This window comes from Engystomops pustulosus, chromosome 9 (assembly GCF_040894005.1).
Source record: "Engystomops pustulosus chromosome 9, aEngPut4.maternal, whole genome shotgun sequence".
NCBI classification, from domain to species: Eukaryota; Metazoa; Chordata; class Amphibia; order Anura; family Leptodactylidae; genus Engystomops; species Engystomops pustulosus.
In genome coordinates, this window is record NC_092419.1 from 67868496 (window position 1) to 67881107 (window position 12612).

A 12612-nucleotide genomic window follows, 5' to 3' on the forward strand; every position below is an offset into this window, starting at 1 on the left:
TAGTTTCTCTATGAGATAGTAAAAGAAGGTTCAAATTGAACAGCTGCTGTCAACGGCCATTCTAAGCTGAATGTGCCTGCTCTCGTCAGATCGCAGCAGCAATGCAGCTTAAGGCTTGGCAAGTACCAGCATGGGAGACTGGCTGGGAATCCCAAGTTCCGTTGACCTTTTTGAACCTGAAAATTGTTAGTTTCTCTGTCAAAGATGGTAAAAGAAGGTTCAAATTGAACAGCTGCTATCAACGGCCATTCTAAGCTGAATGTGCCTGCTCTCGTCAGATCGCAGCAGCATTGCAGCTTAAGGCTTGGCAAGTACCAGCATGGGAGACTGGCTGGGAATCCCAAGTTCTGTTGACCTTTTTGAACCTGAAAATTGTGTTAGTTTCTCTATGAGATAGTAAAAGAAGGTTCAAATTGAACAGCTGCTGTCAACGGCCATTCTAAGCTGAATGTGCCTGCTCTCGTCAGATCGCAGCAGCAATGAAGCTTAAGGCTTGGCAAGTACCAGCATGGGAGACTGGCTGGGAATCCCAAGTTCCGTTGACCTTTTTGAACCTGAAAATTGTGTTAGTTTCTCTATGAGATAGTAAAAGAAGGTTCAAACTGAACAGCTGCTGTCAACGGCCATTCTAAGCTGAATGTGCCTGCTCTCGTCAGATCGCAGCATCAATGCAGCTTAAGGCTTGGCAAGTACCAGCATGGGAGACTGGCTGGGAATCCCAAGTTCCGTTGACCTTTTTGAACCTGAAAATTGTGTTAGTTTCTCTATGAGATAGTAAAAGAAGGTTCAAATTGAACAGCTGCTGTCAACGGCCCTTCTAAGCTGAATGTGCCTGCTCTCGTCAGATCGCAGCAGCAATGCAGCTTAAGGCTTGGCAAGTACCAGCATGGGAGACTGGCTGGGAATCCCAAGTTCCGTTGAGCTTTTTGAACCTTAAAATTGTGTTAGTTTCTCTATGAGATAGTAAAAGAAAGTAGAAATTAGGCAGCTGCTGTCAACGGCCATTCTAAGCTGCATGTGCCTGCTCTCGTCAGATCGCAGCAGCAATGCAGCTTAAGGCTTGGCAAGTACCAGCATGGGAGACTGGCTGGGAATCCTAAGTTCCGTTGACCTTTTTGAACCTGAAAATTGTTAGTTTCTCTGTCAAAGATGGTAAAAGAAGGTTCAAATTGAACAGCTGCTGTCAACGGCCATTCTAAGCTGAATGTGCCTGCTCTCGTCAGATCGCAGCAGCTTAAGGCTTGGCAAGTACCAGCATGGGAGACTGGCTGGGAATCCCAAGTTCCGTTGACCTTTTTGAACCTGAAAATTGTGTTAGTTTCTCTATGAGATAGTAAAAGAAGGTTCAAATTGAACAGCTGCTGTCAACGGCCATTCTAAGCTGAATGTGCCTGCTCTCGTCAGATCGCAGCAGCAATGCAGCTTAAGGCTTGGCAAGTACCAGCATGGGAGACTGGCTGGGAATCCCAAGTTCCGTTGACCTTTTTGAACCTGAAAATTGTTAGTTTCTCTGTCAAAGATGGTAAAAGAAGGTTCAAATTGAACAGCTGCTGTCAACGGCCATTCTAAGCTGAATGTGCCTGCTCTCGTCAGATCGCAGCAGCATTGCAGCTTAAGGCTTGGCAAGTACCAGCATGGGAGACTGGCTGGGAATCCCAAGTTCTGTTGACCTTTTTGAACCTGAAAATTGTGTTAGTTTCTCTATGAGATAGTAAAAGAAGGTTCAAATTGAACAGCTGCTGTCAACGGCCATTCTAAGCTGAATGTGCCTGCTCTCGTCAGATCGCAGCAGCAATGAAGCTTAAGGCTTGGCAAGTACCAGCATGGGAGACTGGCTGGGAATCCCAAGTTCCGTTGACCTTTTTGAACCTGAAAATTGTGTTAGTTTCTCTATGAGATAGTAAAAGAAGGTTCAAACTGAACAGCTGCTGTCAACGGCCATTCTAAGCTGAATGTGCCTGCTCTCGTCAGATCGCAGCATCAATGCAGCTTAAGGCTTGGCAAGTACCAGCATGGGAGACTGGCTGGGAATCCCAAGTTCCGTTGACCTTTTTGAACCTGAAAATTGTGTTAGTTTCTCTATGAGATAGTAAAAGAAGGTTCAAATTGAACAGCTGCTGTCAACAGCCATTCTCAGCTGAATGTGCCTGCTCTCGTCAGATTGCAGCAGCAATGCAGCTTAAGGCTTGGCAAGTACCAGCATGGGAGACTGGCTGGGAATCCCAAGTTCTGTTGACCTTTTTGAACCTGAAAATTGTGTTAGTTTCTCTATGAGATAGTAAAAGAAGGTTCAAATTGAACAGCTGCTGTCAACGGCCATTCTAAGCTGAATGTGCCTGCTCTCGTCAGATCGCAGCAGCTTAAGGCTTGGCAAGTACCAGCATGGGAGACTGGCTGGGAATCCCTAGTTCCGTTGACCTTTTTGAACCTGAAAATTGTGTTAGTTTCTCTATGAGATAGTAAAAGAAGGTTCAAATTGAACAGCTGCTGTCAACGGCCATTCTAAGCTGAATGTGCCTGCTCTCGTCAGATCGCAGCAGCAATGCAGCTTAAGGCTTGGCAAGTACCAGCATGGGAGACTGGCTGGGAATCCCATGTTCCGTTGACCTTTTTGAACCTGAAAATTGTGTTAGTTTCTCTATGAGATAGTAAAAGAAGGTTCAAATTGAACAGCTGCTGTCAACGGCCATTCTAAGCTGAATGTGCCTGCTCTCGTCAGATCGCAGCAGTAATGCAGCTTAAGGCTTGGCAAGTACCAGCATGGGAGACTGGCTGGGAATCCCATGTTCCGTTGACCTTTTTGAACCTGAAAATTGTGTTAGTTTCTCTATGAGATAGTAAAAGAAGGTTCAAATTGAACAGCTGCTGTCAACGGCCATTCTAAGCTGAATGTGCCTGCTCTCGTCAGATCGCAGCAGCAATGCAGCTTAAGGCTTGGCAAGTACCAGCATGGGAGACTGGCTGGGAATCCCAAGTTCCGTTGACCTTTTTGAACCTGAAAATTGTTAGTTTCTCTGTCAAAGATGGTAAAAGAAGGTTCAAATTGAACAGCTGCTGTCAACGGCCATTCTAAGCTGAATGTGCCTGCTCTCGTCAGATCGCAGCAGCATTGCAGCTTAAGGCTTGGCAAGTACCAGCATGGGAGACTGGCTGGGAATCCCAAGTTCTGTTGACCTTTTTGAACCTGAAAATTGTGTTAGTTTCTCTATGAGATAGTAAAAGAAGGTTCAAATTGAACAGCTGCTGTCAACGGCCATTCTAAGCTGAATGTGCCTGCTCTCGTCAGATCGCAGCAGCAATGAAGCTTAAGGCTTGGCAAGTACCAGCATGGGAGACTGGCTGGGAATCCCAAGTTCCGTTGACCTTTTTGAACCTGAAAATTGTGTTAGTTTCTCTATGAGATAGTAAAAGAAGGTTCAAACTGAACAGCTGCTGTCAACGGCCATTCTAAGCTGAATGTGCCTGCTCTCGTCAGATCGCAGCATCAATGCAGCTTAAGGCTTGGCAAGTACCAGCATGGGAACTGGCTGGGAATCCCAAGTTCCGTTGACCTTTTTGAACCTGAAAATTGTGTTAGTTTCTCTATGAGATAGTAAAAGAAGGTTCAAATTGAACAGCTGCTGTCAACAGCCATTCTCAGCTGAATGTGCCTGCTCTCGTCAGATTGCAGCAGCAATGCAGCTTAAGGCTTGGCAAGTACCAGCATGGGAGACTGGCTGGGAATCCCAAGTTCTGTTGACCTTTTTGAACCTGAAAATTGTGTTAGTTTCTCTATGAGATAGTAAAAGAAGGTTCAAATTGAACAGCTGCTGTCAACGGCCATTCTAAGCTGAATGTGCCTGCTCTCGTCAGATCGCAGCAGCTTAAGGCTTGGCAAGTACCAGCATGGGAGACTGGCTGGGAATCCCTAGTTCCGTTGACCTTTTTGAACCTGAAAATTGTGTTAGTTTCTCTATGAGATAGTAAAAGAAGGTTCAAATTGAACAGCTGCTGTCAACGGCCATTCTAAGCTGAATGTGCCTGCTCTCGTCAGATCGCAGCAGCAATGCAGCTTAAGGCTTGGCAAGTACCAGCATGGGAGACTGGCTGGGAATCCCATGTTCCGTTGACCTTTTTGAACCTGAAAATTGTGTTAGTTTCTCTATGAGATAGTAAAAGAAGGTTCAAATTGAAAAGCTGCTGTCAACGGCCATTCTAAGCTGAATGTGCCTGCTCTCGTCAGATCGCAGCAGCAATGCAGCTTAAGGCTTGGCAAGTAACAGCATGGGAGACTGGCTGGGAATCCCAAGTTCCGTTGACCTTTTTGAACCTGAAAATTGTTAGTTTCTCTGTCAAAGATGGTAAAAGAAGGTTCAAATTGAACAGCTGCTGTCAACAGCCATTCTAAGCTGAATGTGCCTGCTCTCGTCAGATCGCAGCAGCAATGCAGCTTAAGGCTTGGCAAGTACCAGCATGGGAGACTGGCTGGGAATCCCAAGTTCTGTTGACCTTTTTGAACCTGAAAATTGTGTTAGTTTCTCTATGAGATAGTAAAAGAAGGTTCAAATTGAACAGCTGCTGTCAACGGCCATTCTAAGCTGAATGTGCCTGCTCTCGTCAGATCGCAGCAGCAATGCAGCTTAAGGCTTGGCAAGTACCAGCATGGGAGACTGGCTGGAAATCCCAAGTTCCGTTGACCTTTTTGAACCTGAAAATTGTGTTAGTTTCTCTATGAGATAGTAAAAGAAGGTTCAAATTGAACAGCTGCTGTCAACGGCCATTCTAAGCTGAATGTGCCTGCTCTCGTCAGATCGCAGCAGCAATGCAGCTTAAGGCTTGGCAAGTACCAGCATGGGAGACTGGCTGGGAATCCCAAGTTCCGTTGACCTTTTTGAACCTGAAAATTGTGTTAGTTTCTCTATGAGATAGTAAAAGAAGGTTCAAATTGAACAGCTGCTGTCAACGGCCATTCTAAGCTGAATGTGCCTGCTCTCGTCAGATCGCAGCAGCAATGCAGCTTAAGGCTTGGCAAGTACCAGCATGGGAGACTGGCTGGGAATCCCAAGTTCCGTTGACCTTTTTGAACCTGAAAATTGTGTTAGTTTCTCTATGAGATAGTAAAAGAAGGTTCGAATTGAACAGCTGCTGTCAACGGCCATTCTAAGCTGAATGTGTCTGCTCTCGTCAGATCGCAGCAGCAATGCAGCTTAAGGCTTGGCAAGTACCAGCATGGGAGACTGGCTGGGAATCCCAAGTTCTGTTGACCTTTTTGAACCTGAAAATTGTGTTAGTTTCTCTATGAGATAGTAAAAGAAGGTTCAAATTGAACAGCTGCTGTCAACGGCTATTCTAAGCTGAATGTGCCTGCTCTCGTCAGATCGCAGCAGCTTAAGGCTTGGCAAGTACCAGCATGGGAGACTGGCTGGGAATCCCAAGTTCCGTTGAACTTTTTGAACCTGAAAATTGTGTTAGTTTCTCTATGAGATAGTAAAAGAAGGTTCAAATTGAACAGCTGCTGTCAACGGCCATTCTAAGCTGAATGTGCATGCTCTCATCAGATCGCAGCAGCAATGCAGCTTAAGGCTTGGCAAGTACCAGCATGGGAGACTGGCTGGGAATCCCAAGTTCCGTTGACCTTTTTGAACCTTAAAATTGTGTTAGTTTCTCTATGAGATAGTAAAAGAAGGTTCAAATTGAACAGCTGCTGTCAACGGCCATTCTAAGCTGAATGTGCCTGCTCTCGTCAGATCGCAGCAGCAATGCAGCTTAAGGCTTGGCAAGTACCAGCATGGGAGACTGGCTGGGAATCCCAAGTTCCGTTGACCTTTTTGAACCTGAAAATTGTGTTAGTTTCTCTATGAGATAGTAAAAGAAGGTTCAAATTGAACAGCTGCTGTCAACGGCCATTCTAAGCTGAATGTGCCTGCTCTAGTCACATCGCAGCAACAATGCAGCTTAAGGCTTGGCAAGTACCAGCATGGGAGACTGGCTGGGAATCCCAAGTTCCGTTGACCTTTTTGAACCTGAAAATTGTGTTAGTTTCTCTATGAGATAGTAAAAGAAGGTTCAAACTGAACAGCTGCTGTCAACGGCCATTCTAAGCTGAATGTGCCTGCTCTCGTCAGATCGCAGCAGCAATGCAGCTTTAGGCTTGGCAAGTAACAGCATGGGAGACTGGCTGGGAATCCCAAGTTCCGTTGACCTTTTTGAACCTGAAAATTGTGTTAGTTTCTCTATGAGATAGTAAAAGAAGGTTCAAATTGAACAGCTGCTGTCAACGGCCATTCTAAGCTGAATGTGCCTGCTCTCGTCAGATCGCAGCAGCAATGCAGCTTAAGGCTTGGCAAGTACCAGCATGGGAGACTGGCTGGGAATCCCAAGTTCTGTTGACCTTTTTGAACCTGAAAATTGTGTTAGTTTCTCTATGAGATAGTAAAAGAAGGTTCAAATTGAACAGCTGCTGTCAACGGCCATTCTAAGCTGAATGTGCCTGCTCTCGTCAGATCGCAGCAGCAATGCAGCTTAAGGCTTGGCAAGTACCAGCATGGGAGACTGGCTGGGAATCCCAAGTTCCGTTGACCTTTTTGAACCTGAAAATTGTGTTAGTTTCTCTATGAGATAGTAAAAGAAGGTTCAAATTGAACAGCTGCTGTCAACGGCCATTCTAAGCTGAATGTGCGTGCTCTTGTCGGATCACAGCAGCGATGCGGCTTAAGGCTTGGCAAGTACCAGCATGGGAGACTGGCTGTGAATCCCAAGTTCCGTTGACCTTTTTGAACCTGAAAATTGTGTTAGTTTCTCTATGAGATAGTAAAAGAAGGTTCAAACTGAACAGCTGCTGTCAACGGCCATTCTAAGCTGAATGTGCCTGCTCTCGTCAGATCGCAGCATCAATGCAGCTTAAGGCTTGGCAAGTACCAGCATGGGAGACTGGCTGGGAATCCCAAGTTCCGTTGACCTTTTTGAACCTGAAAATTGTGTTAGTTTCTCTATGAGATAGTAAAAGAAGGTTCAAATTGAACAGCTGCTGTCAACCGCCCTTCTAAGCTGAATGTGCCTGCTCTCGTCAGATCGCAGCAGCAATGCAGCTTAAGGCTTGGCAAGTACCAGCATGGGAGACTGGCTGGGAATCCCAAGTTCCGTTGACCTTTTTGAACCTGAAAATTGTTAGTTTCTCTGTCAAAGATGGTAAAAGAAGGTTCAAATTGAACAGCTGCTGTCAACGGCCATTCTAAGCTGAATGTGCCTGCTCTCGTTAGATCGCAGCAGCAATGCAGCTTAAGGCTTGGCAAGTACCAGCATGGGAGACTGGCTGGGAATCCCAAGTTCTGTTGACCTTTTTGAACCTGAAAATTGTGTTAGTTTTTCTATGAGATAGTAAAAGAAGGTTCAAACTGAACAGCTGCTGTCAACGGCCATTCTAAGCTGAATGTGCCTGCTCTCGTCAGATCGCAGCAGCTTAAGGCTTGGCAAGTACCAGCATGGGAGACTGGCTGGGAATCCCAAGTTCCGTTGACCTTTTTGAACCTGAAAATTGTGTTAGTTTCTCTATGAGATAGTAAAAGAAGGTTCAAATTGAACAGCTGCTGCTAACGGCCATTCTAAGCTGAATGTGCCTGCTCTCGTCAGATCGCAGCAGCAATGCAGCTTAAAGCTTGGCAAGTACCAGCATGGGAGACTGGCTGGGAATCCCAAGTTCTGTTGACCTTTTTGAACCTGAAAATTGTGTTAGTTTTTCTATGAGATAGTAAAAGAAGGTTCAAATTGAACAGCTGCTGTCAACGGCAATTCTAAGCTGAATGTGCCTGCTCTCGTCAGATCGCAGCAGCAATGCAGCTTAAGGCTTGGCAAGTACCAGCATGGGAGACTGGCTGGGAATCCCAAGTTCCGTTGACCTTTTTGAACCTGAAAATTGTGTTAGTTTCTCTATGAGATAGTAAAAGAAGGTTCAAATTGAACAGCTGCTGTCAACGGCCATTCTAAGCTGAATGTGCCTGCTCTCGTCAGATCGCAGCAGCAATGCAGCTTAAGGCTTGGCAAGTACCAGCATGGGAGACTGGCTGGGAATCCCAAGTTCCGTTGACCTTTTTGAACCTGAAAATTGTGTTAGTTTCTCTATGAGATACTAAAAGAAGGTTCAAACTGAACAGCTGCTGTCAACGGCCATTCTAAGCTGAATGTGCCTGCTCTCGTCAGATCGCAGCAGCAATGCAGCTTTAGGCTTGGCAAGTAACAGCATGGGAGACTGGCTGGGAATCCCAAGTTCCGTTGACCTTTTTGAACCTGAAAATTGTGTTAGTTTCTCTATGAGATAGTAAAAGAAGGTTCAAATTGAACAGCTGCTGTCAACGGCAATTCTAAGCTGAATGTGCCTGCTCTCGTCAGATCGCAGCAGCAATGCAGTTTAAGGCTTGGCAAGTACCAGCATGGGAGACTGGCTGGGAATCCCAAGTTCTGTTGACCTTTTTGAACCTGAAAATTGTGTTAGTTTCTCTATGAGATAGTAAAAGAAGGTTCAAATTGAACAGCTGCTGTCAGCGGCCATTCTAAGCTGAATGTGCCTGCTCTCGTCAGATCGCAGCAGCAATGCAGCTTAAGGCTTGGCAAGTACCAGCATGGGAGACTGGCTGGGAATCCCAAGTTCCGTTGACCTTTTTGAACCTGAAAATTGTGTTAGTTTCTCTATGAGATAGTAAAAGAAGGTTCAAATTGAACAGCTGCTGTCAACGGCCATTCTAAGCTGAATGTGCGTGCTCTTGTCGGATCACAGCAGCGATGCGGCTTAAGGCTTGGCAAGTACCAGCATGGGAGACTGGCTGTGAATCCCAAGTTCCGTTGACCTTTTTGAACCTGAAAATTGTGTTAGTTTCTCTATGAGATAGTAAAAGAAGGTTCAAACTGAACAGCTGCTGTCAACGGCCATTCTAAGCTGAATGTGCCTGCTCTCGTCAGATCGCAGCATCAATGCAGCTTAAGGCTTGGCAAGTACCAGCATGGGAGACTGGCTGGGAATCCCAAGTTCCGTTGACCTTTTTGAACCTGAAAATTGTGTTAGTTTCTCTATGAGATAGTAAAAGAAGGTTCAAATTGAACAGCTGCTGTCAACGGCCCTTCTAAGCTGAATGTGCCTGCTCTCGTCAGATCGCAGCAGCAATGCAGCTTAAGGCTTGGCAAGTACCAGCATGGGAGACTGGCTGGGAATCCCAAGTTCCGTTGAGCTTTTGGAACCTGAAAATTGTGTTAGTTTCTCTATGAGATAGTAAAAGAAAGTAGAAATTAGGCAGCTGCTGTCAACGGCCATTCTAAGCTGAATGTGCCTGCTCTCGTCAGATCGCAGCATCAATGCAGCTTAAGGCTTGGCAAGTACCAGCATGGGAGACTGGCTGGGAATCCCAAGTTCCGTTGACCTTTTTGAACCTGAAAATTGTGTTAGTTTCTCTATGAGATAGTAAAAGAAGGTTCAAATTGAACAGCTGCTGTCAGCGGCCCTTCTAAGCTGAATGTGCCTGCTCTCGTCAGATCGCAGCAGCAATGCAGCTTAAGGCTTGGCAAGTACCAGCATGGGAGACTGGCTGGGAATCCCAAGTTCCGTTGAGCTTTTTGAACCTGAAAATTGTGTTAGTTTCTCTATGAGATAGTAAAAGAAAGTAGAAATTAGGCAGCTGCTGTCAACGGCCATTCTAAGCTGAATGTGCCTGCTCTCGTCAGATCGCAGCAGCAATGCAGCTTAAGGCTTGGCAAGTACCAGCATGGGAGACTGGCTGGGAATCCCAAGTTCCGTTGACCTTTTTGAACCTGAAAATTGTTAGTTTCTCTGTCAAAGATGGTAAAAGAAGGTTCAAATTGAACAGCTGCTGTCAACGGCCATTCTAAGCTGAATGTGCCTGCTCTCGTCAGATCGCAGCAGCTTAAGGCTTGGCAAGTACCAGCATGGGAGACTGGCTGGGAATCCCAAGTTCCGTTGACCTTTTTGAACCTGAAAATTGTGTTAGTTTCTCTATGAGATTGTAAAAGAAGGTTCAAATTGAACAGCTGCTGCTAACGGCCATTCTAAGCTGAATGTGCCTGCTCTCGTCAGTTCGCAGCAGCAATGCAGCTTAAGGCTTGGCAAGTACCAGCATGGGAGACTGGCTGGGAATCCTAAGTTCCGTTGACCTTTTTGAACCTGAAAATTGTGTTAGTTTCTCTATGAGATATTAAAAGAAGGTTCAAATTGAACAGCTGCTGTCAACGGCCATTCTAAGCTGAATGTGCCTGCTCTCGTCAGATCGCAGCAGCAATGCAGCTTAAGGCTTGGCAAGTACCAGCATGGGAGACTGGCTGGGAATCCCAAGTTCTGTTGACCTTTTTGAACCTGAAAATTGTGTTAGTTTTTCTATGAGATAGTAAAAGAAGGTTCAAATTGAACAGCTGCTGTCAACGGCCATTCTAAGCTTAATGAGCCTGCTCTCGTCAGATCGCAGCAGCAATGCAGCTTAAGGCTTGGCAAGTACCAGCATGGGAGACTGGCTGGGAATCCCAAGTTCTGTTGACCTTTTTGAACCTGAAAATTGTGTTAGTTTTTCTATGAGATAGTAAAAGAAGGTTCAAATTGAACAGCTGCTGTCAACGGCCATTCTAAGCTGAATGTGCCTGCTCTCGTCAGATCGCAGCAGCAATGCAGCTTAAGGCTTGGCAAGTACCAGCATGGGAGACTGGCTGGGAATCCCAAGTTCCGTTGACCTTTTTGAACCTGAAAATTGTGTTAGTTTCTCTATGAGATAGTAAAAGAAGGTTCAAATTGAACAGCTGCTGTCAACAGCCATTCTAAGCTGAATGTGCCTGCTCTCGTCAGATCGCAGCAGCAATGCAGCTTAAGGCTTGGCAAGTACCAGCATGGGAGACTGGCTGGGAATCCCAAGTTCTGTTGACCTTTTTGAACCTGAAAATTGTGTTAGTTTCTCTATGAGATAGTAAAAGAAGGTTCAAATTGAACAGCTGCTGTCAACGGCCATTCTAAGCTGAATGTGCCTGTTCTCGTCAGATCGCAGCAGCTTAAGGCTTGGCAAGTACCAGCATGGGAGACTGGCTGGGAATCCCAAGTTCCGTTGACCTTTTTGAACCTGAAAATTGTGTTAGTTTCTCTATGAGATAGTAAAAGAAGGTTCAAATTGAACAGCTGCTGTCAACGGCCATTCTAAGCTGAATGTGCCTGCTCTCGTCAGATCGCAGCAGCAATGCAGCTTAAGGCTTGGCAAGTACCAGCATGGGAGACTGGCTGGGAATCCCAAGTTCCGTTGACCTTTTTGAACCTGAAAATTGTGTTAGTTTCTCTATGAGATAGTAAAAGAAGGTTCAAATTGAACAGCTGCTGTCAACGGCCATTCTAAGCTGAATGTGCCTGCTCTCGTCAGATCGCAGCAGCAATGCAGCTTAAGGCTTGGCAAGTACCAGCATGGGAGACTGGCTGGGAATCCCAAGTTCCGTTGACCTTTTTGAACCTGAAAATTGTTAGTTTCTCTGTCAAAGATGGTAAAAGAAGGTTCAAATTGAACAGCTGCTGTCAACGGCCATTCTAAGCTGAATGTGCCTGCTCTCGTCAGATCGCAGCAGCATTGCAGCTTAAGGCTTGGCAAGTACCAGCATGGGAGACTGGCTGGGAATCCCAAGTTCTGTTGACCTTTTTGAACCTGAAAATTGTGTTAGTTTCTCTATGAGATAGTAAAAGAAGGTTCAAACTGAACAGCTGCTGTCAACGGCCATTCTAAGCTGAATGTGCCTGCTCTCGTCAGATCGCAGCATCAATGCAGCTTAAGGCTTGGCAAGTACCAGCATGGGAGACTGGCTGGGAATCCCAAGTTCCGTTGACCTTTTTGAACCTGAAAATTGTGTTAGTTTCTCTATGAGATAGTAAAAGAAGGTTCAAATTGAACAGCTGCTGTCAACAGCCATTCTCAGCTGAATGTGCCTGCTCTCGTCAGATCGCAGCAGCAATGCAGCTTAAGGCTTGGCAAGTACCAGCATGGGAGACTGGCTGGGAATCCCAAGTTCTGTTGACCTTTTTGAACCTGAAAATTGTGTTAGTTTCTCTATGAGATAGTAAAAGAAGGTTCAAATTGAACAGCTGCTGTCAACGGCCATTCTAAGCTGAATGTGCCTGCTCTCGTCAGATCGCAGCAGCTTAAGGCTTGGCAAGTACCAGCATGGGAGACTGGCTGGGAATCCCTAGTTCCGTTGACCTTTTTGAACCTGAAAATTGTGTTAGTTTCTCTATGAGATAGTAAAAGAAGGTTCAAATTGAACAGCTGCTGTCAACGGCCATTCTAAGCTGAATGTGCCTGCTCTCGTCAGATCGCAGCAGCAATGCAGCTTAAGGCTTGGCAAGTACCAGCATGGGAGACTGGCTGGGAATCCCAAGTTCCGTTGACCTTTTTGAACCTGAAAATTGTGTTAGTTTCTCTATGAGATAGTAAAAGAAGGTTCAAATTGAACAGCTGCTGTCAACGGCCATTCTAAGCTGAATGTGCCTGCTCTCGTCAGATCGCAGCAGCAATGCAGCTTAAGGCTTGGCAAGTAACAGCATGGGAGACTGGCTGGGAATCCCAAGTTCCGTTGACCTTTTTGAACCTGAAAATTGTTAGTTTCTCTGTCAAA

The 12612-nt window shown here is 45.7% G+C and overlaps 53 pseudogenes; all 53 read left to right on the forward strand.

The window, feature by feature from the left end:
- Nucleotides 1–48: 48 nt before the first annotated feature.
- LOC140100444 (5S ribosomal RNA) lies at nt 49–167 on the forward strand (annotated as a pseudogene).
- Nucleotides 168–237: 70 nt separating this feature from the next.
- LOC140097909 (5S ribosomal RNA) lies at nt 238–356 on the forward strand (annotated as a pseudogene).
- A 70-nt stretch (nt 357–426) lies between these two features.
- On the forward strand, nt 427–545 carry LOC140089845 (5S ribosomal RNA; annotated as a pseudogene).
- A 70-nt stretch (nt 546–615) lies between these two features.
- On the forward strand, nt 616–734 carry LOC140084340 (5S ribosomal RNA; annotated as a pseudogene).
- Nucleotides 735–804: 70 nt separating this feature from the next.
- On the forward strand, nt 805–923 carry LOC140096022 (5S ribosomal RNA; annotated as a pseudogene).
- A 70-nt stretch (nt 924–993) lies between these two features.
- On the forward strand, nt 994–1112 carry LOC140089792 (5S ribosomal RNA; annotated as a pseudogene).
- A 251-nt stretch (nt 1113–1363) lies between these two features.
- Nucleotides 1364–1482, forward strand: LOC140100445 (5S ribosomal RNA; annotated as a pseudogene).
- Nucleotides 1483–1552: 70 nt separating this feature from the next.
- Nucleotides 1553–1671, forward strand: LOC140093247 (5S ribosomal RNA; annotated as a pseudogene).
- Nucleotides 1672–1741: 70 nt separating this feature from the next.
- On the forward strand, nt 1742–1860 carry LOC140089846 (5S ribosomal RNA; annotated as a pseudogene).
- A 70-nt stretch (nt 1861–1930) lies between these two features.
- LOC140084341 (5S ribosomal RNA) lies at nt 1931–2049 on the forward strand (annotated as a pseudogene).
- A 70-nt stretch (nt 2050–2119) lies between these two features.
- LOC140094580 (5S ribosomal RNA) lies at nt 2120–2238 on the forward strand (annotated as a pseudogene).
- Nucleotides 2239–2489: 251 nt separating this feature from the next.
- LOC140085617 (5S ribosomal RNA) lies at nt 2490–2608 on the forward strand (annotated as a pseudogene).
- A 70-nt stretch (nt 2609–2678) lies between these two features.
- LOC140083418 (5S ribosomal RNA) lies at nt 2679–2797 on the forward strand (annotated as a pseudogene).
- A 70-nt stretch (nt 2798–2867) lies between these two features.
- LOC140100446 (5S ribosomal RNA) lies at nt 2868–2986 on the forward strand (annotated as a pseudogene).
- A 70-nt stretch (nt 2987–3056) lies between these two features.
- On the forward strand, nt 3057–3175 carry LOC140093249 (5S ribosomal RNA; annotated as a pseudogene).
- A 70-nt stretch (nt 3176–3245) lies between these two features.
- LOC140089847 (5S ribosomal RNA) lies at nt 3246–3364 on the forward strand (annotated as a pseudogene).
- Nucleotides 3365–3622: 258 nt separating this feature from the next.
- LOC140094581 (5S ribosomal RNA) lies at nt 3623–3741 on the forward strand (annotated as a pseudogene).
- A 251-nt stretch (nt 3742–3992) lies between these two features.
- Nucleotides 3993–4111, forward strand: LOC140085618 (5S ribosomal RNA; annotated as a pseudogene).
- Nucleotides 4112–4181: 70 nt separating this feature from the next.
- LOC140091463 (5S ribosomal RNA) lies at nt 4182–4300 on the forward strand (annotated as a pseudogene).
- Nucleotides 4301–4370: 70 nt separating this feature from the next.
- On the forward strand, nt 4371–4489 carry LOC140081869 (5S ribosomal RNA; annotated as a pseudogene).
- Nucleotides 4490–4559: 70 nt separating this feature from the next.
- Nucleotides 4560–4678, forward strand: LOC140088410 (5S ribosomal RNA; annotated as a pseudogene).
- Nucleotides 4679–4748: 70 nt separating this feature from the next.
- Nucleotides 4749–4867, forward strand: LOC140100447 (5S ribosomal RNA; annotated as a pseudogene).
- Nucleotides 4868–4937: 70 nt separating this feature from the next.
- Nucleotides 4938–5056, forward strand: LOC140100448 (5S ribosomal RNA; annotated as a pseudogene).
- Nucleotides 5057–5126: 70 nt separating this feature from the next.
- Nucleotides 5127–5245, forward strand: LOC140089125 (5S ribosomal RNA; annotated as a pseudogene).
- A 251-nt stretch (nt 5246–5496) lies between these two features.
- Nucleotides 5497–5615, forward strand: LOC140085977 (5S ribosomal RNA; annotated as a pseudogene).
- A 70-nt stretch (nt 5616–5685) lies between these two features.
- Nucleotides 5686–5804, forward strand: LOC140100449 (5S ribosomal RNA; annotated as a pseudogene).
- A 259-nt stretch (nt 5805–6063) lies between these two features.
- Nucleotides 6064–6182, forward strand: LOC140090731 (5S ribosomal RNA; annotated as a pseudogene).
- A 70-nt stretch (nt 6183–6252) lies between these two features.
- Nucleotides 6253–6371, forward strand: LOC140080734 (5S ribosomal RNA; annotated as a pseudogene).
- Nucleotides 6372–6441: 70 nt separating this feature from the next.
- LOC140100450 (5S ribosomal RNA) lies at nt 6442–6560 on the forward strand (annotated as a pseudogene).
- A 259-nt stretch (nt 6561–6819) lies between these two features.
- On the forward strand, nt 6820–6938 carry LOC140084343 (5S ribosomal RNA; annotated as a pseudogene).
- Nucleotides 6939–7008: 70 nt separating this feature from the next.
- LOC140097788 (5S ribosomal RNA) lies at nt 7009–7127 on the forward strand (annotated as a pseudogene).
- A 70-nt stretch (nt 7128–7197) lies between these two features.
- Nucleotides 7198–7316, forward strand: LOC140083070 (5S ribosomal RNA; annotated as a pseudogene).
- A 440-nt stretch (nt 7317–7756) lies between these two features.
- LOC140083967 (5S ribosomal RNA) lies at nt 7757–7875 on the forward strand (annotated as a pseudogene).
- Nucleotides 7876–7945: 70 nt separating this feature from the next.
- Nucleotides 7946–8064, forward strand: LOC140100453 (5S ribosomal RNA; annotated as a pseudogene).
- A 70-nt stretch (nt 8065–8134) lies between these two features.
- LOC140090732 (5S ribosomal RNA) lies at nt 8135–8253 on the forward strand (annotated as a pseudogene).
- Nucleotides 8254–8323: 70 nt separating this feature from the next.
- Nucleotides 8324–8442, forward strand: LOC140091304 (5S ribosomal RNA; annotated as a pseudogene).
- A 70-nt stretch (nt 8443–8512) lies between these two features.
- Nucleotides 8513–8631, forward strand: LOC140083225 (5S ribosomal RNA; annotated as a pseudogene).
- Nucleotides 8632–8890: 259 nt separating this feature from the next.
- On the forward strand, nt 8891–9009 carry LOC140084344 (5S ribosomal RNA; annotated as a pseudogene).
- A 70-nt stretch (nt 9010–9079) lies between these two features.
- On the forward strand, nt 9080–9198 carry LOC140096024 (5S ribosomal RNA; annotated as a pseudogene).
- A 70-nt stretch (nt 9199–9268) lies between these two features.
- LOC140084345 (5S ribosomal RNA) lies at nt 9269–9387 on the forward strand (annotated as a pseudogene).
- Nucleotides 9388–9457: 70 nt separating this feature from the next.
- On the forward strand, nt 9458–9576 carry LOC140098552 (5S ribosomal RNA; annotated as a pseudogene).
- Nucleotides 9577–9646: 70 nt separating this feature from the next.
- Nucleotides 9647–9765, forward strand: LOC140100454 (5S ribosomal RNA; annotated as a pseudogene).
- Nucleotides 9766–10205: 440 nt separating this feature from the next.
- Nucleotides 10206–10324, forward strand: LOC140080735 (5S ribosomal RNA; annotated as a pseudogene).
- Nucleotides 10325–10394: 70 nt separating this feature from the next.
- Nucleotides 10395–10513, forward strand: LOC140091413 (5S ribosomal RNA; annotated as a pseudogene).
- Nucleotides 10514–10583: 70 nt separating this feature from the next.
- On the forward strand, nt 10584–10702 carry LOC140100455 (5S ribosomal RNA; annotated as a pseudogene).
- Nucleotides 10703–10772: 70 nt separating this feature from the next.
- Nucleotides 10773–10891, forward strand: LOC140081871 (5S ribosomal RNA; annotated as a pseudogene).
- Nucleotides 10892–11142: 251 nt separating this feature from the next.
- On the forward strand, nt 11143–11261 carry LOC140100456 (5S ribosomal RNA; annotated as a pseudogene).
- A 70-nt stretch (nt 11262–11331) lies between these two features.
- LOC140100457 (5S ribosomal RNA) lies at nt 11332–11450 on the forward strand (annotated as a pseudogene).
- Nucleotides 11451–11520: 70 nt separating this feature from the next.
- On the forward strand, nt 11521–11639 carry LOC140093250 (5S ribosomal RNA; annotated as a pseudogene).
- Nucleotides 11640–11709: 70 nt separating this feature from the next.
- Nucleotides 11710–11828, forward strand: LOC140084346 (5S ribosomal RNA; annotated as a pseudogene).
- A 70-nt stretch (nt 11829–11898) lies between these two features.
- LOC140085155 (5S ribosomal RNA) lies at nt 11899–12017 on the forward strand (annotated as a pseudogene).
- A 251-nt stretch (nt 12018–12268) lies between these two features.
- On the forward strand, nt 12269–12387 carry LOC140100458 (5S ribosomal RNA; annotated as a pseudogene).
- A 70-nt stretch (nt 12388–12457) lies between these two features.
- LOC140091466 (5S ribosomal RNA) lies at nt 12458–12576 on the forward strand (annotated as a pseudogene).
- The last annotated feature ends 36 nt before the right edge of the window (nt 12577–12612 follow it).